The following is a 13,842-nucleotide window of genomic DNA, read 5'->3' as shown; positions in this document are numbered from 1 at the left end:
TACATTGGTAAAATAGGTAGGCATTGTTTTGTTGAGGTGTGACACTGGGACCTAGTTGATTTAAAGGGGGTTGAGTTTGAGTTTTGACATGATTAGCTTCAACTACCCCATCATTTGTGAAGTTTTTATTATTGTTTCTCCACCATGATTTATGTTTGTCTATGGACCGATAAGAGGAATTGTCCGTTTGTGTCGAGTTTTAGGAGAAACCTTTACTATCTTTAGATAATTTAATTATGTCATTGTTTACCAAGGTTTCTTCCATTTTAGCCACATTTTCTAAAGTGGTTTTAAAATCTTTAGGCCCTTGAAGTTGGAGCCAATAATTCATTAGTTTCAAGAGACTGTTGATGAAGATATTTTTCCTCTCCTTATCCAATATGTCACTATGATATTTAGCAAACATGTGCTTCCACCATTATAGGAAGGTCTTGAATGATTCACCTGCGAGTTGTTTTGTGTTGCATAGATCAATCATCATAACCTCTCTTTCAATGTTATAAGAATATTGGGTGATAAAAATGGAGGATAAATGATCGAAGGTTTTAATATCGGAGGGTAGCTTGGAGAACCACTCCATGGCTTGTCCCTCGAGGCTCCTAGGAAATAGATGCATTAGGTATGTTGTGTCATGGAAAATTTGAAGAGACTGTTGATGAAGATATTTTTCCTATCCTTATCTAGTATGTCGCTATGATATTTGGAAAAACTTTCATATGCACTTTTTCAAGAGACTGTTGATGAAGATATTTTTCCTCTCCTTATCCAATATGTCGCTATGATATTTAGCAAACATGTGCCTCCACCATTATAGGAAGGTCCTGAATGATTCACCTAGGAGTTGTTTTGTGTTGCATAGATCAATCATCATAACCTCTCTTTCAATGTTATAAGAATATTGGGTGATAAAAATGGAGGCCAAATGATCGAAGGTTTTAATATTGGAGGGTAGCTTAGAGAACCACTCCATGGCTTGTCCCTCAAGGCTCCTAGGAAATAGATGCATTAGGTATGTTGTGTCATGGAAAAACTCCATGCTCAGCATATAGAATTGCCTCAAGTGATCTTGTGGATCTGATGTGCCAAAATATTTTTCATACTTTGGTATCTACACATTTGGAGGAAAAGGCATGAAGGTAATGTTTTTATCGAATGGTAGGGGACACACCTTTTCGAGGCTACACTCCACTGGTTGTGTTTTTCCTCTTTTCATCTTTTCCATTTCTAGTTGTAAGTCTTGCAATTTGTGTGACTACATCTAAAAGTGATTCTTCTTCATCTCATTTCAAATTGGTCACATCAAAATCAAATCGCAATTTTGTACCTTGTTGTGCTAATGTGAGTATGTATTGTTCATTGTGTTTTTCCATAATCTTGTCCATGATATCAACAAGTTTGAGATTTTGCTGAAAATATTCGGTCTTAGATTCAATGCTTCTATCATCCCATGTGTGAAATGAGCCCATTGTGGCTAGGGATTCTAAATTTTGATCAAATAAGGCTGACTCAGGAGTAACTTCATTCTATGTGCAATCTGTTGTTGTAGTAGATTTTGGGAGGTTTGAAGGTTCTATGCATTTGATGGTTCTAGTTCCTATCCTGGCACTTACTCGTATGGGTGACCATTTCAGTTTTGTTGGTACACTTGTTTTGCATGGTGGCATGAAAGGTGAGTTGGATTCTTTTAGTTTTCAGGCATTTTTTAAGAAGTGAAAGTTTTTGTTGACAATGATTTATTTGTAGCAACAAGCTAATTTGAACAAGGTGCTTGCCAATGTTGATAGGATAAGGTCCACTTTCAGAAAGTTAAGTATGGATGTGTATTTTTGAACATTCTTAGCTTGATGTGCAAAGTGAGGTAATGGTAATTACTAGGTTGATGATGATGTAGATTTTCTTGTTTGCAAAGATGTTTTTGGTTAGACACAAAAAATTTCAACTTTGTAAAATACCAACATAGAAAAGGGTATCCAAATTTACAATTCTTTCTCTAGTATCATGTTTGTAGATAGCCTCTATTTCATGTTTTTGCTCAGATTCATCACATGAATGTTCAAATGTGCTCTTTTAGTAGTCAAATGCACTATTTTGTTTATCAGATGTGCTATTTTAACTTTCAAATGTGCTAGTTTAACTTTCATATGCACTTTTTCTTGGATCAGATGTGTTGTTTTAAGTATTAGATGCACTATTTCAAAGGTATATGTGTCATTACAATAGTCAAAAGTGTGATAGGAATGTTCAAAAGCACTATTTTATGCAGTGTATGTGCTATTTCAAGGAATGTTCAGCAATGTCTTCATTTTAAACTTGGTTTCTCAATACCGGTTTGAGGTTTGTCTTTCTAAAAGGTTTATGATCCACACTGGTGTTCATTATTAAGTTTGAAAGCACTCAAGAACAATGGTAGTGAGATCAAAAAAAATAGAAAAATCACATGCACCTAGAAAACAAAAAAATGGCTTCCTAGCAAGGTTATCTAAGGCTAGTGACTAGTGGGTCTTAGTGTTCCAACTATGTTTGGAATTACCTCTTCTGTAACAATGAGCTTCCCACTAATGCTAGGGAGGTTTGGTGCAATCCCTTGCAGGACTAGTAGAGTAAGGCTATGTGCCAAACACATGTGGCTTGCATTTGATTAGGAATACAAGATTGGGGGAAATCCTTCTCACTGGCCCTGCTAAGGCAACTCGGGAGGTAACCCTTCTATGGCTAGATTATCCTACCTAGTGAAAAAAAGAAATGGAAGTTACAAATAGGTATGGGAATTTGATCACTCAAGAGAGTAAGAGCATATCCCTACTATTTTGGCCCCACAAACATGATAGACACAAAGATTTGATTTCCTGCCCTTATACTACTGAAGACAGGGGGGCTCCTAATTAGACTATGTGTGGGTTCTTTTCCTCGTTGAACTATAACCAATCTTTCTAGAAGGTTGGGCATTCTAATCAACTCAAAGGATTTGAGAGCATAGGCCTAATTTTTTATCAAATCAGTGATGTTGAATGTTCTTATTAAGCTAGGTTTGAAAAATAGAGAAATTCCAGAGTTTTAATTGACAAGAGCGAAGGTCCACCTACTTGATTTGAAGATAGCAAAGGCTAGCCACATTTATGAGGTCTTCATTCCCATTGTGCACTATTCTAAAATTTAAAAGCTTGTTTGTTGATGCAAAAGGGACCTGTAATAAAGAGATATTTAGATCTGGAAGTTAGATTCAGGAAAGTGTAACTTTTATCAAATGCACTACATAAGTTCTCATATGTGTTAAAGGAAACCTTATATGCACTATTCTATTATGTAGATGCACTATAAGAAAGTTAAATGTGCTATCAGATGCTTCTGATGCTCTATAGAAATGATTAGATGCATCCCAAAAATTTTGAAATGTGTTATTCTATTATGTAGATGTGCTATAAGATAGTTAAATGCACTATGAGATGCTTTAGATGCTCTATAGAAATGATTAAATGCATCACAGAACCCATAAGAGCGCTATAAGAATATGTGGACACATTATAGAATAAAGAGAATATGTTACAAAATAATATATAAGTGCTATAATAAAATTAAATTCATTGAAATAGAGTTCAGAAGCATTAAGACCTCTCTTAGAAGCATTAAAATAGAGCACAAAAGTGTCAGAAGACTTAGATTCAACCCTTCTATGCTTTGGAAAGACTTTGGAATGTTGTTCTTGCTGATATGAGGTCTCCCAGATGTAGTAGAACTTGTCTTTGGTTAGATTTGCATAAGAGAATTGCCAAAAAAAACAAAGATCTATACTAGAAAAGAAGGATTAGACTAAAAAACTTGAAAATAGAGTGGCTTTTAGTTCAGCCCCATGGTGGGCACCATTTTGTACATGGTAAGAATGTGTATTCATGAAACTTTAATGTAGAAAGAAAATGGACTGATGACCAACTATACTAGACCCAAGATATCATCAACAACAAGTAATCTCTACAAGTGTCTCATGTATCCCTAACTACAACTGCTAAGGTAGCTCTTAGAACAGCATCTTAGTGATAGTTCTAGAATGGGATACTGCTAAAAATACAGGTCTACAATGAAATATGTGAGATCTATGAATAGAATGTGGATTATATGTGAAATACAACTCCTAAAAATGCTCTTGAAATGATCATGCTATGAACTAAATATGTAATAAATGAAGATAAATGATACAAAATGATGCTAAATGACACAAAATGATGCTAACAATGCTATGAAATTGCTACAATGGAAATGCTAAAACAATGAGTCTAAATATGCCTATAGTGTAGATGCATAAAAAATTGGGTCCCTTGTCTCTTAGATTTCCCTCCTATTTATAGGATTTCAGAAGGGGTTGGGGTAAGAACCAGGATTTTCACTTTTGACTGGGGGTGAAAGTGAAACTCAAAATATCTCATAAAAGGCCAAAAGGAAGAGTCCAACAGACTTGGTTTTGAGGATAATATGAGGATTTTTCAAATTCTTTTAAATGGTAAAAGAGAGATTTCCATCTTGTGAGGATAAAGTGATTTTATTGATTTAATAAATGATTTATTTTCAACACTTTGTCTTTTTCCTTCCTCCATTTTCGAATTTTATTTTGTGAATTTGAATTGTTTTCTTCCTCTTTTAAAGTTTATTTAGGTCTTGTTGATTTGATAGGTGACTAATGACCTGATGTAATTTTTGATTTAAAAATCTATTGTGTTTCTTATGATTTTCTCTTTAATTTGATCTTGATTGATCGAGATTACATGATTTAAGTCTTTGCCAAATTTTAGGTGTCTACAATTATATGAGAATGTTTTAAGACCAAATTGAAATATTTCATCACATTCTTCTTTTAACTTTAAGAATTCAAGAGTTTATTTTGCTATCTAACCAGTCATTCCAATGACAAGCTTGTCAATTCCTTAAGACAGTCAAGATTGCATTTTGTTATTCTACACATGTATTCCAATGAAAAGATTTTACATTCCTTAAAAGCATTCAGGATTTTATTTTGTGCATCCATTCCAATGAAATATGTGTAAATTATCTTTAGAACATTCAAGAGTATGTGTAATGTTACTTTTAAATTTATTCAAGAGTTAGTTTGGATTTTGGTATTAGTTGCAACATTCATTCCAAGGACATATGATTAAACCATACAAGTTCATTTATCCCCTAAGTTGCAAAGTCCTCCAAACTTTGTCCCCTACATTAAATTTGATTAATAATCCCTGTACATCAAATGAATAGTGAGTTAAGCATCAAGAAATTAGTCAATTTGTAAAATGTCTAAGATGACAAAATGCAGGTGTAGATGATAAAACTTCTGAGACAATAGAAAAAAGACAAGTATGATATAACTAATACTTACACATATAGATTATAGATGATAGGATGGCTTCACAGATGATATATCTCCTAGATGCTAGAAGAAGAACAGATAACTGATACTATAGAATTTCAACTTCCCACAACACAGACAATAGAACATTAACTGTGGAGATGACAATGAATGAAAATTATAGGCTTTTAGCTGCCCACTATTGGAAATATGATTGAAAAGCTCACTGTTGAAGATCAAAGAAGGAAGATTATTGTAAAAGAATGTTTTCAATCATTGTTTTTAATGTCAAACCTGCTATTTGTAGGGATAATATGTGCTTATAAGATCCAAGCACTATCACTTAGTTTATTGATGAAGAGGATTTGATCAACAAGATGTAACAAGAGCACTTAAGGGAAAGGTTAAGTTATGATGTTGTAATGAAGTGCAAGGATTTGTTAAGACAATGATTACATGATGTATTGATAACATACTCAAGGATACAAAGGTTGGTCACACTTAGAAACATTGGAAGAAGAAGTTCTAACAAGGTGCTATGCAAAGCTTAAACTAAGATCTTTTAGTGGGTGCCAAGAAAGTTAGTTGAAGTCGAGAAAATTCTCAGTAGGAGCCAAGTAATAGGAAATTCTAGTGTATGCCAAGTGATATTTAGGTGCTAAGTGAAGATCAAGTGTTGAGCATCAAAAAATTCTTAGTTGGTGTCGAGTGATCTTTAGGTGCCGAGCATTAGGAAAAACACAATGGGTGCCAAGTGACATAGTATGTGCTGAGCACCTGTATTTCAATAGTGTCGAGCTGATACATTATTTTAAATTATGAAGATTCACCAAATCTAAGCTGACATATTGGTTACATTGATTTTTGTGAATAATCTAGAAGATAAGGATGATGAGTTGGTGGCACAGAATCCTATGTAAACCATTTTTGGGTGAATTCTAAAAAATTATTCAAGAATTTTGTAGAGGAAAAAGAATATGGGTTAGATGCAATGAATCCTACCTAATCCATGCAAATTGAAATTAAAGAATGGAAGAATCAAGTAAGAAAAGGAACTCTAAGACTTATATTTAAGGAGTCATTGACCAAGAAGCAGAGAGCTGCTGGTATTGTTGCTGCTAAAGAGCCAAATATACAAAGTGGTTAGAAGGGTATCAAGGAGGAGACATCTAGAAGAAGGAAGAGCACAAAGGCTCTACTTCTATGAGTGGTCATAAAGATATGATTGCAATTGTACATTGAGCATGGAGACTCAAGAGGACTAAGCTTGAAATGAGGGCAAGCTGTCAAAGTTGTAGAGATTGAAGGCCAGGCAAGGGTATGAGCTAAGAAGTGATCTAAAATCTGCAAGATAAGTTGTATGTTGTAGTCAGGTCAAGATTTTCTAATACTCTCTAGAAATTGTATTAAATATGAAAATCCTATGGACTTAGGTTGTTTTAATAGCCATTTGTAAATCCCTTAATATGGTGACATTCCAAATGAATGATCTAAAGTCCTCTAACCAGGCCCACTTCTAACAAGGTGGTTAAATCCTCTAACAAGGTCACATTTAATAGTGTGTTGTAAGCCTTTAACAGGAGCACTTTAGAAGAGTGGGAATTGAGTAGCATGTTACTGGTGGCTTTTCCCAAATTAGGTTTCCACATAAATTACTGTGTAATGTGTTGATTTCTTATGTGTTATGCTTGCATGTTGATTTGCAATAACTTGTTGATTAGAAAGGTTAAAACTTGGATGAATGAATGGTTGGATGGGCTCACTATACTTAGTGAAAAGTTTGAATAGGACATCTGGACCTTGAATAACTAATTCACCCCCCCCCCCCCCCCCTCCCCTTTCTTATTTATTCTAAAGAAATTCTAACAATTGGTATCAGAGCCATTTGCTGATTTAGTTTCAAGGTACAAGAAGTAGGAAAGATCAAGATGTCTAAGAGAGAAGTTCCCAAGCTCAAAAAAGACAACTTTGCTACATGGCAGAGTTTGATGAAATTTCACCTTGGATCAATAGGTGAGTATGTACAAACCTCAATTGGAAAAAATAATGTAAATCTAGTAGGACCTCTTACTGCAGATGATTTGAACAAAAAGAAGGAGCACAATCAAGCAATGTTGGAGATTTCCTCTGCACTTAACTATGTAGAATATGATGACATCAAAGACTATGACACTACATTCAAAATGTGAAAAACCTTATCAAAAATCTATGGAGGAGATCTGAATGTCTAGAGAGAAAAGAGAGAAAGCCTAAGGGGAAAGTTTGATGACATAAAAATGGAAGAAGGTGAAAATGTTGCCCAATATGCTACAAGAATGAAAGAAGTGGTAAGTGCAATAAGAAGTCTAGGTGGAAAATTGGAAGAAGAAATAGCCATTAGAAAATACTTGAGAAATCTACTCCCTATCTATGCTATTAGAGTTTTAGCCATACAAGAACTAAGGTGTGCACAAGGGAACACACTAACCTTTGAAGGAATAGTGGGAGGATTGAATGCATTTGAGCTATCAAATTTTGATAACTATAGATCTAAGAACCTCAAATCTACTTTCAAGGCCAAGATGAAAATAAAAGACATTGAGGAGGACACATCAAGCAAAAAGAGAAGAAAAGGAAAACCTACATCCAATGATAGTAGCACAAATGAGGAAGATGTGGAACAGTTAGAAGCACTACCAGCTAGGAGATTCCATAGAGGCAAAGGCAAATTCAAAGGTAAGCTCCCTATCATATGTTTGCATTGCAATGAAGTAGGTCATATAGCTGCAAGATTTCCATAGAAGAAGAACTACAAAGAAGGAAAAAAGTATAGGAACAAAAGAGAGGATGACATCAAAGATTACAAGGAGAAAGGCAAGAGATGCTACATTGTTGAAGAAGATTCTAATGAGAATGATGATGAAGTAGTCTATGTAGCCATGAAGGATGATTCAAAAAAAGAAGAAGATGAAGCAACAAAATTGGTTACCTATCTAAACAAAAATGACAAGTGGGTCATAGATAGTGGATGCTCATATCACATGACAGGAGATAAAAGTAAGTTCATTACCTTTACTCAATATGATGGAAATAGTGTTAGATTTGGTAATGATGCCCCATGTCAAATCAAAGGAAAAGGCTCTATTAAACTTATAGAAAAAAATTCATTTGACAATGCATACTATGTTGAAGGATTGAACTACAACTTGTTGAGTGTATCACAGTTAGGAAATGTAGGTTGCAAAGTTGAAATTGAAAAAAAAACTACCAAGATCTATGACACTAATGGAAACCTGATAGGAAAAGGTGAACAAACTAGGGGTAATTTATTTTACCTAGATATGGAAGATGAAACATGTCTTGTTGTTAGACTTGATGATGTGTGGTTGTGGCATAAAAGGTTGTGTCATGTTAACTTTGATAATCTGATTACCATCAGTAAGAAGAAGAAGGTCAAAGGGTTGCCCAAGTTGAAGAAACCTTAAAAACACAATCTGCAAACAATGTCAACTAATAAAGATGACTAAGTCTAGTTTCAAAAGCAAAACATATACTTCCAATGAAGTACTAGAGTTAGTCCATACAAACTTATGTGGTCCAATAGAAGTACAAAGCTACCTAGGAGATAGATACATAATTCTATTTGTAGATGACTATTCCAAGATGATGACTACTATGTTCTTGAAGAAAAAATTTGATGCATTTCAAATTTTCAAGTGGTATTTGGCTAGAGTTGAGAAGGAAATAGGAAAGAACCTGAAATAACTAAGGTCAGACAGAGAAGGCGAGTTCACATCAAAAGAATTTGAAATATTTTGCAATGAAAAAGGCATCAAAAGACAAACATCAGCACCAAGAACTCCACCATAGAATGGTATTTCTAAAAGGAGGAATATGTCAATAATTGACTATGCTAGAACCTTGATGATGGAGAAAAATGTTGCACTAAAGTACTAGAGAGAAGCTGTAAGTACTGCAGTCTACACAATGAATAGAGTTAAGGACAAGAAAGGTACAAATGCAACACCTTTTGAACTATGGTATGGTCACTCACCCAATGTTAAACATTTCAAAGTATTTTTTTGTAAATGCTATATTCTTAAAGATACTAGGAATGGAAAGTTTGATGCAAAGAGTGATGAAGGCCTATTCCTTGGATACTCCACTAGAAGTAAAGCATATAAGTGTTTGAACACTAACACGAACAAGATTATGGAGAGTGCAAATGTAAATTTTGATGAGCATGCAGAAGTTTAGGTTAATGAGTCCAAGCAATCAGAGGATTGTAGATCCTTTGTATACTTTCATGAAGGAATGACTATTGAAGACAATGTTGCAAATCAAGTTGGGAATCAACAACAATTTTTAGTATCTGCTAAGTCTCAGCCTATGAATGTCGAGCTACATTCAGAAGATGATCTACTGAATGTAGAAAATGCACATTCTAACTCTAAAAATAGTATACATGAGAGGAATGATGAAGTGCCAGATGAAGAAGAGCAAAATGACCATGAAGCTAAAGGACCAAACATGGAAAGAAGGATAGAACCAAGATTAGCCAAGTATGTGAGAAGACATCACCCTGTAAATCAAATCATTGGTGACAAGGATGCCAACCCAATGATAAGGAATAGACTAAGGAATGAATCATGTCTATTTAGAAAGGTTGAATCTAGAACAGTGAAAGATGCACTACAAGATGATGACTAGTTTAAACCCATGGAAGAGGAAATAGATCAGGTTGAGAAGAACAAAACATGGTCTTTAGTTTCTAGACCAACTGATAAGAATGTGATTTTTACCAAATGGTTGTTCAAAAACAAACTTGATGAGAAAGGTGAGATAACAAGAAACAAAGCCAAACTAGTTTGCAAAGGCTATGCACAAGAAGAAGGACTAGATTATGGGGAAACATTTTCCCTTGTTGCAAGAATGAAATGAGTGAGAAAATTACTTGCATATGATGCATACAAAGGTTTCAAAGTGTACCAAATGGATGTAAAATATACTTTTCTGAATGGTATACTAGAAGAGGAAGTCTACATAGAACAACCAGAGGGATTTGTACATGAGAAAAAAAAGGACATGGTCTGCAAATTGCACAAAGAACTTTATGGATTAAAGCAAGCACCTAGAGCATGGTATGAGAGATTGCACAAATATCTTGTGAAGATAGGATTTGAGAGAATAGATGACAACAACAACTTGTACATCAAAGTTGAAGAAGGTAAAGACATTTTGATATTAGAAATCTTTTTTGATGATATAATATTTGGAGTAAAAGATGTTCTCTATAAAGATTTTTTTGATCAAATGAAGCATGAATTTGAGATGTCAATGTTTGGAGAAATCAAATTCTTTGTTGGATTACAAGTACATCAATTGAAGCATGGCATATTTGTGACCCAATCTAAATACATCAAGGAGGTACTCAAAACATTTGGGTTAAAAGACTCAAAACCAATTAGCACACCAATGGTAGTAGGCCATAAGCTATCCAAGAATGATGAATCTACTAAAGTAAATCAGACATTGTATAGGTCAATGATTGGAAAGCTTCAATATATTGTACATAGTAGACTAGAAATTGCATTAGCTATTGGAATAGTAGCAAGATTTTTTGCAAATCCAAGAGAAAATCACTTAATGGTAGTGAAGAGAATACTAAGATATTTGAAAGGAATTGATGATTTTGGTTTGTACTACAAGAGGAATGAGAAATTTGAACTAAAAGCCTACATTGATGAAGATTGGGGAGGTAACATTAATGATAGAAAAAGCAGTAGTGGAGAAGCACTTTTCTTGGGAAATGTCACAGTCCACTACTGAAGTTGAATATGTGGTAGCTGCTATAAATTGTACCAATATTGTATGAATCAAACATCTGCTAGAAGGTATGAAGGAAGAGGCAACTAAGCCTATGATACTTTATTGTGATAATACAAGTGCTATCAATATATCAAAGAATCTAGTAATGCATGCTAAAACTAAGAATATTGCAATCAAGTATCACTATGTAAGAGAGTTGGTGGAAGACAAATAAGTGAAGATGGAATATGTTAGCTCAAAGGAACAAATTGCTGATATCTTCACAAAAGCACTACCTAAAGATGCTTTTGAGTATCTTAGATCTAAGTTAGGGGTGATACCCCTAGCCAAGGCTACTTTAAGTACAAGTAAGTATGCCCTACATCAAATGAGTAGAATGTTGAAGATTTTACACATTGATGCACATGATGTTTACTTTAGGAGTAGAAATGCTAAAATTCTAAATTAGTCACAAGCAAGGTGACAAAGGGAGAAATTGTATGAACCTATAAAAGCTACACTTTTATATTAAGATGCTAATATGTCTTTGGCATTTTTTTCAAAGAGGGAGAAGATGTTTGAAACTAATCAATAGGAGAAGGATCAAGAGGGAGAAATAGTAGAAAATTAATCAACAAGGAGAAGTTGTGAGATATTGATCAGAACAACAGAAGATGATCAATGTAGAGGGAGAAAGACAAAGAACAAGGATACAACAACAAAGAGGGAGAAGCAAAAATGAAGAAATTAGAATAAGTAGAAGGAGATATGAAGCTACAGTTTACCTTTTGGCATTTGACTTACTATTCTGACCTAGTTAGTTTGTGGTTGAATAGTTCAGTCTGATGGTTGATCAGTTTGGTTTTTGATCAATGCCAAAGAGGGAGATTTTTGGAAATATGATTGAAAAGCTCATTGTTGAAGATCAAAGAAGGAAGATTTTTGTAAAAGAATTTTTTCAATAATTTTTTTGTCATTGATGTCAAACTTGCTATTTATAGGGATGATATTTACTCATAAGATCCAAGTACTATCACTTAGTTGATTGATGAAGAGGATTTGATCAATAAGATGTAACAAGAGCACCTAAGGGAAAGGTTGAGTTATGATTTTGTAATGAAGTGCAAGGATCAGTTAAGACAATGGTTAAATGATGCATTGATAACATACTCAAGGATACAAAGGTTTGTCACACTTAGAAACATTAGAAGAAGAAGTTGTAACAAGGTGGTATGCAAAGCTTAAACTAAGATCTTTTAGTGGGTGCTAAGTAAGTTAGTTGAAGCCAAGAAAATTCTCAGTAGGAGTTGAGTAATAGGAAATTCTAGTGTGTGTCAAGTGATCTTTAGGTACCAAGTGAAGATCAGGTGATGAGCATCAAAAAATTCTTAGTTGGTGCCAAGTGATCTTTAGGTGTCGAGCATCAAGAAAAATATAGTAGGTGTCGAGTAACATAGTATGTGTCGAGCACTAGTATTTCAGTAGTGCTGAGCTGCTCCATTATTTCAAATTATGAAGATTCACAAAATCTAAGCTGACATAGTGGTTACATTGAATTTTGTGAATAAGTTGGAAGATAAGGATGATGAGCTGGTGGCATAGAATCCTATATAAACCATTTTTGGAAAAATTCTAAAGGATTATTCAAGAAGTTTTTAGAGGAAATAGAATATGGGTTAGATGGAATGAATCCTACCTAATCCATGCAAATTGAAATTAAAGAATGGAAGAATCAAGTGGGAAAAGGAACTCCAAGACTTCTATTTAAGGAGTCATCTACCAAGAAGCAAAGAGCTACTAATATTGTTGCTTCTGAAGAGCCAAATCTGTAAAGTGGCTAGAAGGGTGTCAAGGAGGATACATCTAGAAGAAGGAAGAGCACATAGGCTCTACTTCTACAAGTGGTAATAAAGAGATGATTGCACTCATACATTGAGTGTGGAGACTCAAGAGGACTAAGCTTGAAAGGAGGGCAAGCTGTCAGAGTTGTAGAGATTGAAGGCCAAGCAAGGGTATTAGCTAAGAAGTGATCTAAAATCTGCAAGATAAGTTGTATGTTGTAGTCAGGTCAAGATTTTCTAATACTCTCTAGCAATTGTATTAGATATGGAAATCCTATGGACTTAGGTTGGTTTAATAGCCATTTGTAAATCCTTTAATAGGATGACATTCCAAGTGAATGATCTAAAGTCCTCTAACCAGACCCACTTCTAACAGGGTGGTTAAATCCTCTAACAAGGTCACATTTAATAGTGTGTTGTAAGTTTTTAATAGGGCAGGCATTTCACAAGGCATCACTTTAGAAGAGTGAGAATTGAGTAGCATATTACTGGTGATTTTTCCCAAATTGGGTTTCTACTTAAATCACTTTGTCATGTGTTGATTTCTTATGTAGATTTACAGTAACTTGCTGATTAAAAAATTTAAAACTTGGATGAATGAATGGTTGAATGGGCTCACTAAACTTAGTGAAAAGTTTGAATAGGACATCTAGACCTTGAATAACTAATTCACCCCTCCCCCCCCTAGTTATTCTAAAGCAATTCTAACACCCACAATATAGATGATAGAATATTAAACTATGGAGATAATAGCCAACAAAATTATAGGCTTTCTACTACCAATAATGTAGACAACAGAATATTAAATTTTGGAGATGACAATTTATAATGAGGAGAGGTTCAAACAATAGAGACAATAAAAAAAAATTAGTTTACAATTTT

Source organism: Cupressus sempervirens, chromosome 8 (genome assembly GCF_028749045.1).
Source record: "Cupressus sempervirens isolate cs-2001-9-10 chromosome 8, ASM2874904v1, whole genome shotgun sequence".
In the NCBI taxonomy this organism is placed as follows: Eukaryota; Viridiplantae; Streptophyta; class Pinopsida; order Cupressales; family Cupressaceae; genus Cupressus; species Cupressus sempervirens.
The sequence above is the reverse complement of the archived record's forward strand: the minus strand, read 5'-3'. Positions refer to the sequence as shown.